At 37.7% G+C, this 16617-nt stretch overlaps 1 protein-coding gene across 6 annotated transcripts in view; it reads left to right on the top strand.

The window, feature by feature from the left end:
- ATP8B4 (ATPase phospholipid transporting 8B4 (putative)) overlaps positions 1-16617 on the top strand; it is a 384379-nt gene that overhangs the window by 34007 nt on the left and 333755 nt on the right. The window contains exons 1-2 of one of the 6 annotated variants that reach the window (XM_056810177.1): positions 6066-7254; positions 7379-7428. The exons of 2 other annotated variants lie outside the window; for them this stretch is intronic. The gene's annotated coding sequence lies outside the window, so the exon portion shown is untranslated. 3 more of the 6 variants (XM_056810178.1, XM_056810179.1, XM_056810176.1) reach the window with 3 other exon arrangements.

The following is a 16617-nucleotide window of genomic DNA, read 5'->3' as shown; positions in this document are numbered from 1 at the left end:
GCTTTTAGCCATTAGAAATTTGATCGAGGAGGGGAGTTGACACTAAAAATTAAGAAAACAACAACTAAGTGTAGGAGCTTTTGCTTACTTTGTGTTTTATATTTACAAAGTGTATTACGCACATTGTTTCATTCGATTCTCCTGACAAGCCTGTGAGAAGTTCATGCAAATATTATTAACTCCATTTGTAAATAAGGAAACTACAAACCTGAGACACTGAATTAATTAATGCTACTAGTCTAGTAAATGACTTAGCTGGAACAAAGTTTGTATATCATAGACAGCTGAAAAAGCCTAACGAGGTCATTAAAGTCGAATTCCCTCATTTTGCAAGTGAGTAAACTGAAGTCCTGGGGCAGTTAGTTGGCACAGTGGATAGAGCACCAGGCCTAGATTCAGGAAGACCTGAGTTCTAATCCAGCCTTAGACACTTATCAACTGTGTGACCCTGGGCAAGTCACTTGTCTATATTTGGTTAATTTCCTGAACTGGAGAAGGATATTGGCAAACCATTTAAATATTTTTGACAAGAAAACTCCAGAGGGTCATAAAAAGTTGGACATGACTAAAATGACTGAACAACAACAAAAAACCTGAAGTCTAAAAAGAAAAAAAATTGACTGAAGGTCACCCAGGTGGTAATTGGCAGAGACAGGATTTAAATCCAGATCCTCTGAGTCCATCATGCTTTCTTGTATCATGTTAACTTGTAACCAGGCGTCTAGAGTCCTTTATATTATGTCATAAAAGTATATCTTTGTATTTTAAGTACAATGATGGGTAAATATTTTTCTTTTCAAAGTTTCTCATTTATTCCTTGAATTTATTTTCAGTGAATAGAATTAAAATTTCAATAACTAGTTAGTCAGCTAGGAAGATTCCAGGAAATTCCTGGAAGTCAATAGGGAAGGTTGTTAAATTAGATCTAAGTAAATAATTAGATTGTTGCACTTCTGTGTCTTTTTATTTAAATTATGTTGGGAGCAATATACCTATTCCCAATTAAATCCAGCTCTGCAGACAGTCCTCTCATCCCTAGAAAAGGGATATCTCTGAGGGACATAGTGTATTTAGCATACTTGGGGTGTGAATACTGAGGCTGATGCAATCTGGAAGGATAATGAGTTTCCTGATCATTAAGTTCTTGATGATGAATTTCTTGAAGGCATGACAGAGTCCAGCCTAAATGAGTGCAATGGGTGAGAAATTAGTAAATTGTTATCATCTTAGAGGAAATTCTCTAGTAGGGTACCCCAGTGATCTGATCTGGGCCTTGTGCCACTCTACATTTTTATCAATGATTTGGATAAAGGCATATAAGGTATATGGGTATCCCTTCCACATCATAGACATTAGGGTACTGGCATGCCCATGATCTAGAAAAATCCATGTAGAATTTTTTTGGTCCTCTCTTCATACGAGAGAAAATGTCTGAATTTTTTCTTTTTCCTTTATGGTGTGCTTATAGTACCTTGTAAATTTGGGGTTAAGTATTTATTTCTGAATTTCTAAACTTTTTTCTGTGTCATCTGCTGGTTTTCTCATGTTATCTGTGGCTTCCACAAAACTACCCCAAAATTCCAATTTAATTTCTTATGTCAACCTGTGATATATCAAAACCTTGATGGAGAAAGTTGCAATATGGAAGGGATAAGCATACTCATTAGGTTTGCAGAGGACGCCAACCTGTGAGGATGATGTGATAGATGACAGAATTTGGAACCAAAAATATCTTGACAACCAAGGATGATGGGCAAAATTGGATAAGATGAAATTCAACAGGCATAAGCATAGAGGTTCACAACTGGGTTAAGCAAATAAAACTTCAGGAGGATGTAGCTAGACAACAGTTTTTTTGAAATAGATCTGGGGATTTTTGGTGGAGAGCTAGCTTAAGCAGTATGACTTTACCATATGACATGGCAGCTGACAAAAGCTAATGTGATACTTGGCTGCAATGAGAAGCAGAATATTCAGGCACAGGAAGTGACAGTTTTCTTGTACTCCTACCTTGGCCAGACCACACATCTGGAGTTCACTTTTGGGAAGTATATTTTAGGAAGCACACTAAGAAGCATGAGGATGTTAGAGACAATAAGAGGACTGGCAACCATGGCCAACAAGAATTATTTGAAGCAACTTTGGAATTTAGTCTGAAGAAGAGAAGACTTATGTTGAATATAATAATAATTATAAGCATTTATATAGCACTATATAAAGTATTATACAAATATTATCTTGAGGTAGTCTTATTATTAACCCCATTTTACAAAGGAGAAAACTGAGGCAGATAGAGAGTAAGTGATTGTCCAGGGTCACACAACTCATAAGATTTGAATTCAGATACTTCTGACTGCAAGGCCAGCACCCTATGTATTTTACCATCTAGATGCCTCTAAAGACATGATAGGTCTTTCACTTTATTTCCTTCATGAGTTTTTTTAATTGTATGTGTGATATGTGTCTTCAATCATGGTATGAGGATTATGGAAATATATTGCATCGAAAGCACTGGTATAACCTACATCAGATTATTTATCACCTTGGTGAAGGGGGGTAGTGGGAAGGGAGGGAGAGAGAGAATCTGAATTGCAAAATGTCAGAAAAAAAGATCAAACATTGTTTCTATGTAAACTGAAATTTAAAAAAAGTTTAATAAAAGCCATGAAAAGAAAAAAAGACATGATGACTGTCTTTAAGTATTTGAAATGCTATTATCTGGAAAATAAATTAGCCCCATTTGGCTTATCCTCAGAGGTCAGAATCAGGAGCAAAGAATAAAAGTTGTGGAGAGGCTGTTTTAGGTGAAGAGAAGTTGCTGAAAAAATTAGAACTATGCAAGTGAGTTATAGACCAAGAGTTAGTGAATTGTCCCTTCTTGGAAGTCTTTAAGCCAAAACAAGATGATCACTTATCAGTCATGTCATAGAGGGGATTCTTTTTTAAAAATTTTATTTTATCCCTCAAATTTTATGGAAAAAACACTTTTTTAACTTTTAAAAACAATTTTGAGTTCCAAATTCTCTCCCTCCTTTCCACCATGTCTCCCTCATTCCTTCCCATCCTTCCCCTCTCCCTGAGATAGTAAGCAATCTGATATAGATTTTACATGCACATTCATGTAAGACATTTTCCCATAATAGTCATTTTGTGGAAGACATCTCAAACAAAGAAGAAAGAATAAGGAGGAGGTTAAGGAGGAGGAGGAAGAGGAAGGAAGGAAGGAAGGAAGGAAGGAAGGAAGGAAGGAAGGAAGGAAGAAAGAAATAAAGTGAATGTAGTATGCTTCAGTCTACATTCAGATTCCATCAGTTCTTTCTTTGAGGGCCAATGGCATTTTTCATCATGAGTCTCTGAGATTGTCTTGAACCACTGCATTGCTGAGAATAACTGGGTCATTCATAGTTATTCATCAAAAATATTGCTGTTACTTTGTACAGTGTTCTTCTTTTTCTTCTCACTTCACTTTGCATGAATTCATGTAAGTTCCTTCAGATTTTTCTGAAATCATCCATTTTGTTATATCTTATAGCATAACAGTATCCCATCACAATCATCTACTACAACTTGTTCAGCCATTCCTTAATCGACGGATATCTTAATATTCAATCCTTTCTGATCACAAGAAAAGTTGCAATAAACATTTGTGTACAAATAGGTCTATTTCCTTTAAAACATTCTTTGAGATACAGAGCTAGGAGTGATATTGCTAGATCAGTGGGTATGCACAGTTTTAGAGCACTTTGAACATAGTTCTAAATTGTTCTCTAAAATGATTGGATCAGGTCACAAGTCCACCAAACAGTGCATATTTTCCCTTGTCCCTTCTAACAGTGATCATTTCCCCTTTTTCTGTCATATTGGTCAATCTGATATGTGTGAGGTGGTACCTCTGAGTTGTTTTATTTTGTATTTCTCTACTCAAGAATGATTTAGAGTATTTTTTCATATGACTACAGATGGCTTTGATTTCTTATTCTGAAAACTACCTGTTCATATCCTTTGACCATCCTAGAGGAGATTTTTGATCAGTTGTGATGCCTCTGGTTTCTTCTAACCCTTAGTTCTGTGAAATATTTATAATAAATGTATTATTTATGGGATCAAAAATATGTTCCTACATGAGTGGAACATACACACGTTCCTACATATTTAGAAATCATATATGATTTCCAATTTTTATTGTTAAAGATGTCTATGTAAGGGATTAGCAATCAAGGCAATGTCTTTCCTACTTCTCTGTGTCTCTCTCATTCTACCCCCATTTCTTTTTTTTCTGTCTCCATCTTCCTTTTGCTGTCTTAAAATAATTATGTGAGTAATAATTATTAAAATTATTAAAATTAAAAGTCAGCTTAGGCAGTTCTTACCCATAGAGGTATAAATAAGAGGATGCCTATAAGCAGGATGATGTTTTCTAATGATTGAAGTTTAGGAGAAAGTTGCCATTGGGAAGGGAATGCCACCCAAATTGAAATAGTTGATATTTAGACAGGTTGGAGAAGGAAATTCTTGAAATTCTTGTTTGTTTGTTTTTAAGCCCTTACTTTCCATATTAGGATCAATACTATGTATTGGTTCTAAGGCAGAAGAGTGATAAGTGCTATACAATGGGGGTAAAGTGGCTTGCCCAGGTTCACATGGCTAGTCTCTGATGCCAGATTTGAACTTAAGACCTCCTGTCTCTAGGCCTGTCTCTAAATCCATTGAGTCACCCAACTGACCCCAAACTCTTGTTTAAAAAATTGTTTTTTATAATGTGTGCAAGAAAAAGGATCCACAGTGGGCTAATCACAAATGTAGGGAGAACAATAATTAAGCTATAGCAATGAAAGACCAAGATCTTGACAGATCCCCTCTACCTAATCTTGTCTTCCTAACTTCCTGACTCCTTCCTAAAACTAGAGGGTAATTTACATATTTGCAGTGTTTAAAGGAAAGATATATTCATAGTTAAAGGAATCTAAGTTCTTCCACATCAGGTGGACTGACAAAATTGTTAAGGTAGAAGCAAAGCAATTCAAAAGGCACAGAGGCATTGTCTTTGCTGGCTGGGTGAGGTGGTGGGTATTACTTACAGAAGTACTAACCTGGCCTTGAGGAGCTGTGGGCAGCATTCACAAAATAGTAGATACTTCTGTTTAGAAAAGGTTAGTAGCTATTGTAATTCAGCAGAGGACCAGCAGATGGGACTAGTAGCTCATTGAGAACCAGCATATAACTGCTCAATGAAGAAAGCAACCCAGCTGATGATGTCTGCAGACTAGCAGTTGACATCAGCAGTTCTGAGAAAAAGGAGGAGGAAGAGGAAGAAAAAGGAGGAGGGGGAAGGGGAGGAAAAGGATGGGGAGGAGGAGGGGAAGGGAAGGAAAAGGATAGGGAAGAGTAGGGGAAGGGGAAGAGGAGGAAGAAGAGGAGGAGGAGAAGGAGAGAAAAAAGAGTAGGAGGAGGAGGGGGAAGTAGAGGAGGAGGGGAAGAGGAGGAGAAGAAAAAGAAAGAAGAGGAGGAAAAAGAAAAATGAAAACAAATAGCTTTGGAGGTGGAAAAGTATTTCAGCTGTGATGGAGCCTTGGGAACATGAATAGCATAGGCAACATAGGCTCTCTTTCTTACTGTGGGCAGGTATGCTGTGTAATGTATAGCCATAGTCTTGTTAGAGGGGTGTCATATTCCTTTGTAATAGCCTTACCAGGGGCAGCTGGGTGGCTTAGTGGATTGAGAGTCAGGACCAGGGATGGGAGGTCATGGGTTCAAATATGACCTCAGACACTTCCTAGCTGTGTGACCCTGGGCAAGACACTTAATACTCATTATCTAGCCCTTGCCATTCTTCTACCTTGGAGCCAATACTTAGTATTGATTATTTTTTAAATTAAAAAATTTATTTAATTAAAAAATTTTTTATTATTGATTCTAATACAGGAGGTAAGAATTTTTTAAAAATGCCCTATTGTTCTATATATTCTATATTTTGTTCTATTTATTCTGTCTTTGGTTTGAAGTACTATACTTACTTTTGTAGAATTAGTATATTTAAGTGTTTAAAACTTCTTGCTACTCCTCACCAATAACTCTAGCATTTAATCTTCCTTCAGGTTTTCCTTGAATTGTTATTTGTCCTTGTTACTATTGTAAAAAGAACTTTTTCTATGCAATCTATAAAGTGGAGGTGTTGGACTAGGTGATGTCTAAAATATTCTTTCTGGCTCTAAGATTAAATGAATTTCTTTCTCCTGCATGAATATCAGTGGCCTAGGACTCCTCTATATTATTCTGTCCGCGATAGGCCTCAGTATAAAGCCAAGCTCTAGATACTCTAGATGTCATGTATCAAGTCATCAGTTCATTTAGATTCCCTGTTTAAACCAGCAAGTCTGACAGGATAAGTGGGAAAATGCCCAAATCACTTTTGGAATTATTTTATGAGGGTTAATAATTTTCTACTTGAAAAAGAAAGAGACAAAAAACCACAATCAAAGCCACATAATCTAAGTCCTATCTAATCTTGCATTAAAAAAAATAATAAAGAAAGATACTCAAATGGGACCTGCTTGTGAAATTCCTTCTTTGATAGAGTAGTTGGTTGTCCTCATCCAGGAGAACAGATATCACCAAGATGGGAGGATGAAAATCCCTACTAATAATGGATCCCACCGAGGTATTTGAGTTGGCCCTTTGGCAATGTTAGGGTTAATATACATTTCCTGTGAGTTGAAGGTAGGAAGGAAGGCTAGAGGAGAAGTGTCAGTGTGATGTATTAAATATTACTTAAGATTGCTTTGCTTTCATTCATCTGAAGGCTGCACTCTATCTCTTTTTCAAAGCACCTCTGGAAGCCCATCTATCACTATAGAAACAGGTAGAAATACCTAGACTCTGCTTTCACCACTTTCACTTTAGTATTGATGAAAGTTTGGACAAGGAAAACGTGGGAGTGTGTCCTTCCTAAGTATGTAGACACACTTTCTTCTCTCTCTGAGGTCTCCTTGCACAGAGGAAGCCATCACTGAGAGTTGCAGGCTCTTGGGAATTTCCTTTTGTTCCTACAAGATAACCAAGCCTTCAGTGAGTGCAGCAGCAGTATAAACAGTGGCCCCAAGAAGTAGAGGCACCTTTAGCCTTTGAGCAGATTTCATGGACTGACTGAATGTTTGACCCACCTCTCATCTCCCTGGCTGTGAGGTCTCCCTGCAACTGCTTTCTCTTTTCCGGTCTGAAGGATGATGATTGTTTATTTAGCAACTTCCTATACTGGTAAGTGGCCATTTGTCCGATTTCCAGTCCCCAGAAAATGCCCCAAGAGAGTTTGTTTTCTTAACGAATTGACAGAGTTTGGGGACTAATTGTGTTTTTTTTTTCACGACACACACGATGACAGACGGCATGATTACTGAGTCTCCCAGCACTGCCAGGAAAGCTTACTTTCTGGTGAGTGGGTGGGGTGGGGTGGGGTGGGGTTGGCTTGGAATGGGGGGCGGGAAGTCAATACCTAGTGACTCAAAGGTAATAACTTTCAGGCTTTGTCTAATTTGGGGGCAGGCTTTGCTTCTGTTTTACATTTGCCAGTTTCAGTTTTGTGTTTTGCTGGCATTCCACTCCCCCCCACCCCTTTCTTTTGTGACTTAGCAATACAAAAAACCCTCAACATATTTTCTTCCTATCTCAAATGCCTTTCCTTTCCTTTCCTTTCCTTTCCTTTCCTTTCCTTTCCTTTCCTTTCCTTTCCTTTCCTTTCCTTTCCTTTCCTTTCCTTTCCTTTCCTTTCCTTTCCTTTCCTCTCCCTTTCTGTTTCCTTTCCTTTCCTTTCCTTTCCTTTCCTTTCCTTTCCTTTCCTTTCCTTTCCTTTCCTTTCCTTTCCTTTCCTTTCCTTTCCTTTCCTTTCCTTTCCTTTCCTTTCCTCTCCCTTTCTCTTTCCTTTCCTCTCCTCTCCCTTTCTCTTTCCTTTCCTTTCCTTTCCTTTCCTTTCCTTTCCTTTCCTTTCCTTTCCTTTCCTTTCCTTTCCTTTCCTTTCCTTTCCTTTCCTTTCCTTTCCTTTCCTTTCCTTTCCTTTCCTTTCCTTTCCTTTCCTTTCCTTTCCCTTCTTTTCTTTTGTAGGGGTATATTATTTCCATGGCGTAAAAGATAAAGTTTAGGACTAGTGTCAGAAAGGATCTATATTCAAATCCCAACTCTGATATTTAGTAGCTGTGTTAGCCCAGGCAAGCCACTTCATGTCTCTGAGGCTCAGCTTTATCATCTATACAATGGGAATTATAACATCTATAGTACCTACCTATAGGACTGTCTGGAGGCTTGAACAAGAATGTAAAGGAAATGTTTTGTGAACTTGACACAGACTTCATATATTGTTATGATTATTATCTTAATTTTTTTCATGCTGATTACATTTGGTGGCTGCATTTCATCCCTTGTTGGCTCTAGAGAATTATGGTTTCTGTACTTTTATTATTAAATCATTAAATTATACTTTTGTAAAGGCAAACATAGTAGTTTGCATTGGTGTGTGTATAACTAAGTTGATCCTTTTAAGGACAGAAGGCAGTAGTCCAAGCAGAAAAAAAATGGATGTTTTGTGCAGAGATACTGGGCTGTCATAGGTACCCACTTAATGATTAGACTGGAAAAAAAACAAACAAGGTGGGTAATTGTATGTCAGAAGGGGACTTAGGGAAAATAAGCCATCTCATCTTACTCCAGCAACACCTGTGTCCAGGGCAAATCCCCATTTGCTCAGGTAATTGCTTTAGTTTATCTCTGTAGTAATAAGTGACTATAGAGCTAGGTCTTCTAACCAGTAATTATCTACCATGCTTTTGAGTATTATATTTCATCAGAGGAAAATCTTTGTGAAAAAAACCAAGGAATTCACACATGAACATAAGGTGAGGACATTGAGGGATGCTATTGGTTTCTTTCCCTTTTTCATTTTATACCAAAAGTTATCTGGGAAGAGACTTAAGTGAACATTTAGAAGTGAAAAAAAAATGATTGCACTAGAGATAGAATTTCTATTGTTATGTTTATTTTTGTGGAAGAACAGGAAAGCAAAATTGATTCTTAGACCTATTTAAGAAAACCTGTTGATTCTAGCAGTGTGACTCAAGGCAAGTCACTTAACACCAGTTGGTTAGTCTTTGCCACACTTCTGTGTTAAAATTGATACTAAGGTGGAAGGGAAGGGTTGAAAAAAAAGGAAAGGTGTTGAAGAGCGGTGGTATGATATGGTGGATAGAGATCTGATCTCAGACTCTGGAAGCCCTAGGTTTGAATTCTGCCTCTGAAATAAGCTAACTATGGGATCTTGAGTAAGTCATCCAATCTCTCTGTCCCAGGCACTTGTTTCAGACTATTGCAAAGCAGAGGGGGCTTCTTTACTAAGAATTCTCTAGATTAATAAAAGTACAGATCTATAAAAAAATAAAATGGTACCAGGGAAAATGCCTTTGTAAGCCCATTTCCTAGCCCCCCCCCCCCCAATTTTATGACACAACACTAAATCTGCCTTAAAATAACAAGTTCAGAGAGGAATATCATTCCAACCCAGTTTTCCCAGGGATCCTGAAGATATCAGAGAGAGAACAATTGTAGACCTGAAAATAATCTTTCAAATTTCACAAAATACCTTGCCTAAACATCTGCATTACATTAATCATGTTCTCCCTAAGTGGTTTTGGTTATTTTTTCATATCTTCTTTACTTCTCTCCCTGACCGCTTTCCCATTAGTTTAAAAACTTCTTGGGAAGGGGGTTTATGTCATATCTTAGCATTTAGCACATAATAATTTGCTTTGTACAGATCTGTGACTTTATCATTTTTTGAGTAACTCAGTGGGGACATTTTCTTCATGAGTTCAAATTAATAACCTAACTCTTTTGTATTTTAGTTTTAGAGAATTGTGTGCATAAGTTAAGCGATTTGTCTGTGGTCACACAATTAGTATATGCCAGGCAGGACTTACATCCAAATGTTCTTCTTTGTAAATTTAATTGTCTATCTACCATTTGGTTGCTTCAGTTCTACTAAATATTTTATAATTACTTCTTGAATTGAGTTTTTGTGAGTTAATACACTGGAGTGTTATAATTTGTCAAAATGTTAATGCTTTTGATCTGGGGAAGGGGCTAGAGAACTAGAGAATCTTGAGCCTGTGAATGGGGATAGAAAGACACTGAAATCTGGGAGGGAATTAAAATTTTTGTTGCCCCCTCATCTTCATCTACCAGGAAAAATGGAACCATATAAAAGTAATCAGCCAATAAGCATTAATTAGATACCTTCCATTTGTTAGGCACTATGCTAAGCACTGAAAAGGAATGGTAAAAATAACAGTTCCTGCTCTCAAGGAACTCAAAGTTTAATGGGGGAGATGAGTGCAAATAACTATAGGACAGACAAGTAAAATACAAGATAAATTGGATATAATCCACAGAGGTAAAGTGTTAGCAATAAGGGGGGAGGAGGAAAGGTATTATTTTTAGCTCAGACTTAAAGGAATCCATGGAAGTTAGGAAGGAGAGATGATGTGGGATGGAATTGTAAGTCTAGGGGACAGCAAGTAAAATGCCTGGAATTAGAAGATGGATTGTCATATTTAAGGATCAACAAGGAGGCCAGTGTCATTGGATTATAGATTACATAGTGGCATGAAGAGTAGGGAGATTGAGGTAGCTAGGTAGCACAGAGGATAGAGTGCTAGACTTGGTATTGGGAGGACTTAAGTTCAACTCTGGCCTCAGACACTTCCTAGCTATGTGACCTGGGCAAGTCACTTAACCTGTTTCCTAGCCCTTGCCATTCTTCTGTCTTACAACTGATTTTAAGACAGAACACAAGGGTTATTAAAAGAGTAAGGAGCCTGGAAAGGTAAAAAGGAGTCAAGTTATAGAAGCCTTTAAAAGTGGGTGAGAGGAATAATAACCACTGGAGGTTAAATAAATGTTTATTGATCTCCAATAGCTCAAATTAGACAACCCCCCCCACCCAAATGAAAAGAGGAAAGAGTAAACAGGAAAAGATTCAAGGAAAAGAGGAGAGGAGATAAAAAACGAATGGAAAGATAGGACCAGTATAGAGGAAAAGAAAAGAAAAAGGAGAAAGAAAGAAGTTAGAATTTTGTTGATATGAAAGAGAGAGTTCTGGGGGATGGGGGTGGAAGGCCAGAGAGTGGGGTTGGGGTGGAAAGCCTAATGAATGCAGTCATGTTGAACTGCTTCTCCCCATGAGCTCTTCCTTTCTATCCTGCCCAGGTTTGGAGGAGGGAGATGCAGTTTGTTGTACCATTGATGCTGCTGAAGGGTGGAGACTATTAGAAACCACATATTGGTGGTGGATTTGTGACTTGCCTGAAATAAGGGTAAAGAAAGAACCTATGGTGGGTTACAAGAAAAATGCACAAGCAACTCTTCCAGCTTCTACTCACTCAAACCAAACTCTCCTATTTGCTTTGTAAACATTTTGGTCCCTCCTGCCCCACCCCCCTTCTTCTCACTTTTATTACATAGGAGCCATGCTTAGCAGTATCACTCCATCTTTCAAGTCACAATGATTTGCAACCTTAGGGTCATTTGTCTATCTGTCAGTCTGTCTCTGAATCTCTCCACTCCCTCTCTCTTTCCTCCTCTCCACCTCCCTATCTTACACACTCATACCTCTTTCATGTCCAATCAATTGCTGAGTCTCTGATTTTACCAATTTTCAACATAGCTTTATTATTTCATATATCACTACTATTTTATATTTTTATTATTATGGAATTGAAAAACATCAACAAACACGAATGTTTCCTTACTACAAGAAAAGGGATTGTGTCTGACACTGAATCTTCAATATGGACTGTTTGCTTTAAGTATATGCCTAACAGTGGTGTCAAACTCAAAAAGAAACAGATCTCTGCAAGCTAATATTGACTTAAAAAATCACAAACTAAATTATTTATGTTGTATTATATTTTTATTTATTTTGTTAAATATTTCATAATTATTTTTTACACTGATTGGGACATTTTAGAATTTTTAGATTGAATTTGGTAGTTCCAACATTTCCCTGTTTCTTCTGTGTATTAAAAAACAACTCCTCCCTTCTGTTTTAGAATCAATACTAAGTATTGGTTCCGACACAGAAGAGTGATAAGGGCTAGGCAATTGGGGGTTTAAGTGACTTGGTGAGGTTACAAAGCTAGGAAATATCTAAGATCAAATTTAGGACCTGCCATCTTCAGGCCTGACTCTTTGTCTTTGATTCTCTCTTTTTTCCTTTCTTTCCTTCTTTTTATTTTTTGCATCATCATCTTCTAACACCCCATCTTCCCAACAAAAGTTCTCTCTCTCTATTTCTCTCTCTCTCTCTCTCTCTCTCTCTCTCTCTCTCTCTCTCTCTCTCTCTCTCTCTCTCTCTCTCTCTCTCTCTCTCTCTCTTAACAAATGAGTTTAGTTGAGCAAAACAATTACACTTTGGTCACTTTTGAAAATATACATCTCATTCTGCACCATTGCCAAGGGAAGGGAGATCAATCTTGGTCAGTCTTTTCAAGTGATGATTGCTAATTGCAGTCTTTATAGTACTTAAGCCAGGGAAGAGAGATCAATCTTGGTCAGTCTTTTCAAGTGATGATTGCTAATTGCAGTCTTTATAGTACTTAAGCTAGAGGCAGCTAAGTGGAGCAGGGGATAGAGAATTGAGCCTGAAATCAGGAAGACATGATTTTAAGTCCTGCTTTAGACATTCAGTGGGTGATCCTGGGCAAGTCACCTAACTCTATTTGCCTCAGTTTCCTCAACTGAATAATGGGGTTAATAATAGCACCTACCTCCTCTGGTTATTATAAGGATCAAATATTTGTAAAGCACTTAAGATAGAGTTTGGCATACTTGATAAATGCTAATTTCCTTCCTTCTTAAGTTGACCCTGTTTTCTTTTAAAATATTGTAGTTCCTGGGTAGACTGTTCTGGTTCTGCTCAATTAACTCTACATCAGTTTGTAAAGTCCTTCCATATTTTTCTGAATTCCCAATTGTTATCACTTTAACTTTCTCTTATATTGTTAAACTGTAATTTATTTATAATTCCCCAATTCATAGGTAGCTACTTTTTTCCATTTTTTGCTACAATAAGCACTACTGTAAATATTTTACTGTATTAATGTCTATTCTTTTTGATATCTTTTTGTATATGTTTACTAGTAGTATTGAGGGGTTAAAGAGTCTGCATAGGGTTTGGGTATAGGTCCAAATTGCTTTGGACTCATAAATCTATGAACAATGTGTTAGTTTGCCTATTCTCTTTATTCAGCCCGTCTACCAAGTGTCATTATCCCTTTTTTGTCATTTTTGCCAACCTGATTGATATGAGGTAGAACCTCTGAATTGTTTTAAATTGTAGTTCTTTTACTACTACTTATCTGGGGCACTTTTTCATATGACTGTTGATAGAGTTTTAATATTTGAGAATCATGTGTTCAGATCCACTTCCCATTTCAATGGATAATGGTTCTTGTTCTTAGGTAGGGTTGACCTAGTGGATACAGAATTAGCTGTGGAGTCAAGAAGTCCTGGTTTTAGGTTCTGCTTTTGGTCTATAAGGGTTCTGTAATCCTCTTGGTAAGTCTCTTAACTTCTCAAGGCCACAGGCTATTCTCTAAGACTATAAATTACTGATGGTTATGGATAAGCATTAGGAGGAATTTCCTCACCAGAAGCCTCCTCTCCCAATTAAATTACAGTCTAAATCATTACCTCCTCCCTATCTCTCTCCCTCCCCAAAGACAAAACTGAGTGTAATTATGGTACAAACAAGTGTTAGATTTGACAAAAAGACAACCTCAAAGCCTGCCTTCCACTTCCTTCCTTTAAATCTGTGAGACCTTGGGCAAATCATAGAACCTTTTTGGTCCTGGCAGAATTATAGAATGTCAGAGTTGGAGAAGTCACATAGACTATTTTGTCTAAACTATACTTCAGTGTAAAATGAAAGTAGTGGCCTAGATGATATATAAGGTTATTATGAATAACTGGCATATTTTCTGGGTGCTTCCTTTGAATTAAGGTCTAACCACAGGACAGCTCTAGGTAGTACAGTGGATAGAGTACTAGACTTGGAGTCAGGAAGACTTGGATTCAAATGTGACCTTAGACATTTGCTAGCTTTGTGACCTTGGGCAAAAGTAAGTCACTTAATCCCAGGAATGCCTAGGCCTTCCTGCTCTTCTGCCTTGGAAACTCTAGATTCCAGGATAGACGGTAAAGGTTAAAAAAATTGCACTTACCTCTCAGAATTATTGTGAGGCTCAAATGAAATGGTATACATAAAACAATTTGCAAACCTTAAAGAACTGTTAGCCTTTATTGGCATTAATTAGTTAATTAAATCTGAGGAGAACTACTCAAAATTTAGACTTGGAAATTACATTGGTGATATCTAATCTAACCCATTTTATATATGAAGATACGGAAGGCCAGGCAGGGGAAGCTTGTTCAATGTCCCTGAAGTAAGAGAGACATAACTAGAACCCAGGACTCTGGACTCCAAATCCGAGGTTCTTGCAGCCTTTTCTTTTCTTTTTTTTTCTTTAAAAATTTTTATTGATCTTTTGCTTTTACATTAACTTCATTTCTCAATATGTCCCTCCCTTTTCATTTCCAAAAAAGTAGTTCTCTTGCTGCCTTTTCTTATAGTGTAAGTACTCTGTGTTGGCATATGCTTCACATAGGGAAGCAGAGCACAGAAATAGTCATTAAAAACATTAAAAAAAAATAAAAACAAAATCCATTCCAAACCCTTCCCAAAAAACAAACCAAAATGGGAAAAATATGTACCCCACATTTCTTTTCTCTCCCCGCCTCTTCCCGGCCAGTGAATATACAGCAGCTGCTTGAAGGAAACTCACAAATAGTTGTATTTTTGTTTCCTCATTTGTATCCTTCCGCTTTTACTCTCCATGGGTGGGTGGGTGGGGCTGTGAGAGGGTGGGAAACAAGAAAAAACTCGTTCCTGTCTTATTTCTCTTTAATTGTTCCTCTCTCTCTCTCTCTCTCTCTCTCTCTCTCTCTCTCTCTCTCTCTCTCTCTCTCTCTCTCTCTCTCTCTCTCTCTCTCTGTCTCTCTGTCTCTGTCTCTCTGTCTCTGTCTGTCTGTCTGTCTGTCTGTCTGTCTGTCTGTCTGTCTGTCTGTCTCTCTCTCCCTCCTTTCTCCCCCCCCCCCCCCCCCCCTCCCCTGCCTGTCTCTTTCTACTCTCTCTTGGAACCACTGCTGCTTGTAGAGGACTTATTTCACAGCTAGAAGTAGTGTTCCTTCGGGACTACTTTTCACTGATAGAGGAAGGGACTTTGTCGTCACCAAGGTAAAGGGGCCATTAAGTTAACAATAACTCACATTCATGTAGTTCTTTGACTTTTGTAAGAGAGCCCTTTCCCAGTCTAGTCCCTGGGAGTTAGGTAGCAGATGCATTGTCCCCATTACGAGAAAGCACAGACTCCTACTCGTTATTTGACTTGCTAGCCGTCACATAACTAATGACTGGCAGAGCTAGGGTTCGAACCTACTTCTGACAGCAATTCTTTCGACTCTAACTCAAAAGCTGCTTGGGGTGAAAGACGGTGAATATTTCAGGATTCATTTCCCTACCCCTCCAAGCTGTCTTTCTATTCTCCTACCTACTCATTTGAAATCCTCTCGCCTGCCTAGGCTTCCACTCACTAGCAATGAACAGCACAAATTGTCTCTGCATGGCTTTGGCCAAGTATTAAGTGAAGTATTTGCATTCCTGTTGAGAGATACTGGAACCACAATTTGGAGCTTTAGGAAGTTCCGTGGGGGAAAAATGCACTTAAACTTTAAACTAGAAACATGAAAGGAAAATCAAAAAGCTTAATAGGGGAAAAATAGCAACCATTTTACAATTCAGGTGGTATCCCGTTTTATTTCCTCCTTATTTTTCTTCCTTCTTGTTTCATGCTAGTATAATAGTCCAAACATTAAGGTACCTTCATAAATGATGTTAAAGGAACCAGGCAAGGGAAGCACTATAATGAGGACTCACTCCCTCTGATTTAGAGTGGGGAATTATTTAAATCAAGATCCTGTGATTTCAACTATGTTTAGCTTTTGCTCACATCTGTAGTCTACTGAGTTTCAGAATTATAAGACTCTACTTATAGAGTTGGGTTTTTAAAATTGATTTCTGTTTATGCTGCCTGATTTTCCTTTTTAATTTCTCTGAGACCATCTTTAAACCTGGAGCTAAGTAAAAGATGGTTATATTTGGTCTGGCATTAATTAGAGGGGGAGAGAGAGACTACTGTGGAGTTCTGGTAAGTTGGAAAAATTTTAAAAATGAAAAGAGAAAATTTTAAGTTTTACAGGTTCAGTTAGCATCTATTTCAGTTGTAACACTGCTTACAGAACTAGTTTGTGTTAAAAAAGCAGTGGAAAGAGAAAGTGGACTGAAAGTTAGGAAAAACCTGGGTTCAAGTTCTATCTTTAATATTTAGGAGTCAATTTCTAAGGGATTCATATAATCCTCTAAGACCAGAAATTGTCTGCATTGGTAGAGGAGACTTCCTTTTCTCTGGGAATTCCCCAAACTATGGACATTACAGGTGTATTTCATAAATGAGTTAACTT

The sequence above is a fragment of the Monodelphis domestica genome, chromosome 1 (genome assembly GCF_027887165.1).
Source record: "Monodelphis domestica isolate mMonDom1 chromosome 1, mMonDom1.pri, whole genome shotgun sequence".
NCBI classification, from domain to species: domain Eukaryota; kingdom Metazoa; phylum Chordata; class Mammalia; order Didelphimorphia; family Didelphidae; genus Monodelphis; species Monodelphis domestica.
The sequence above is the reverse complement of the archived record's forward strand: the minus strand, read 5'-3'. Positions and strand labels throughout refer to the sequence as shown.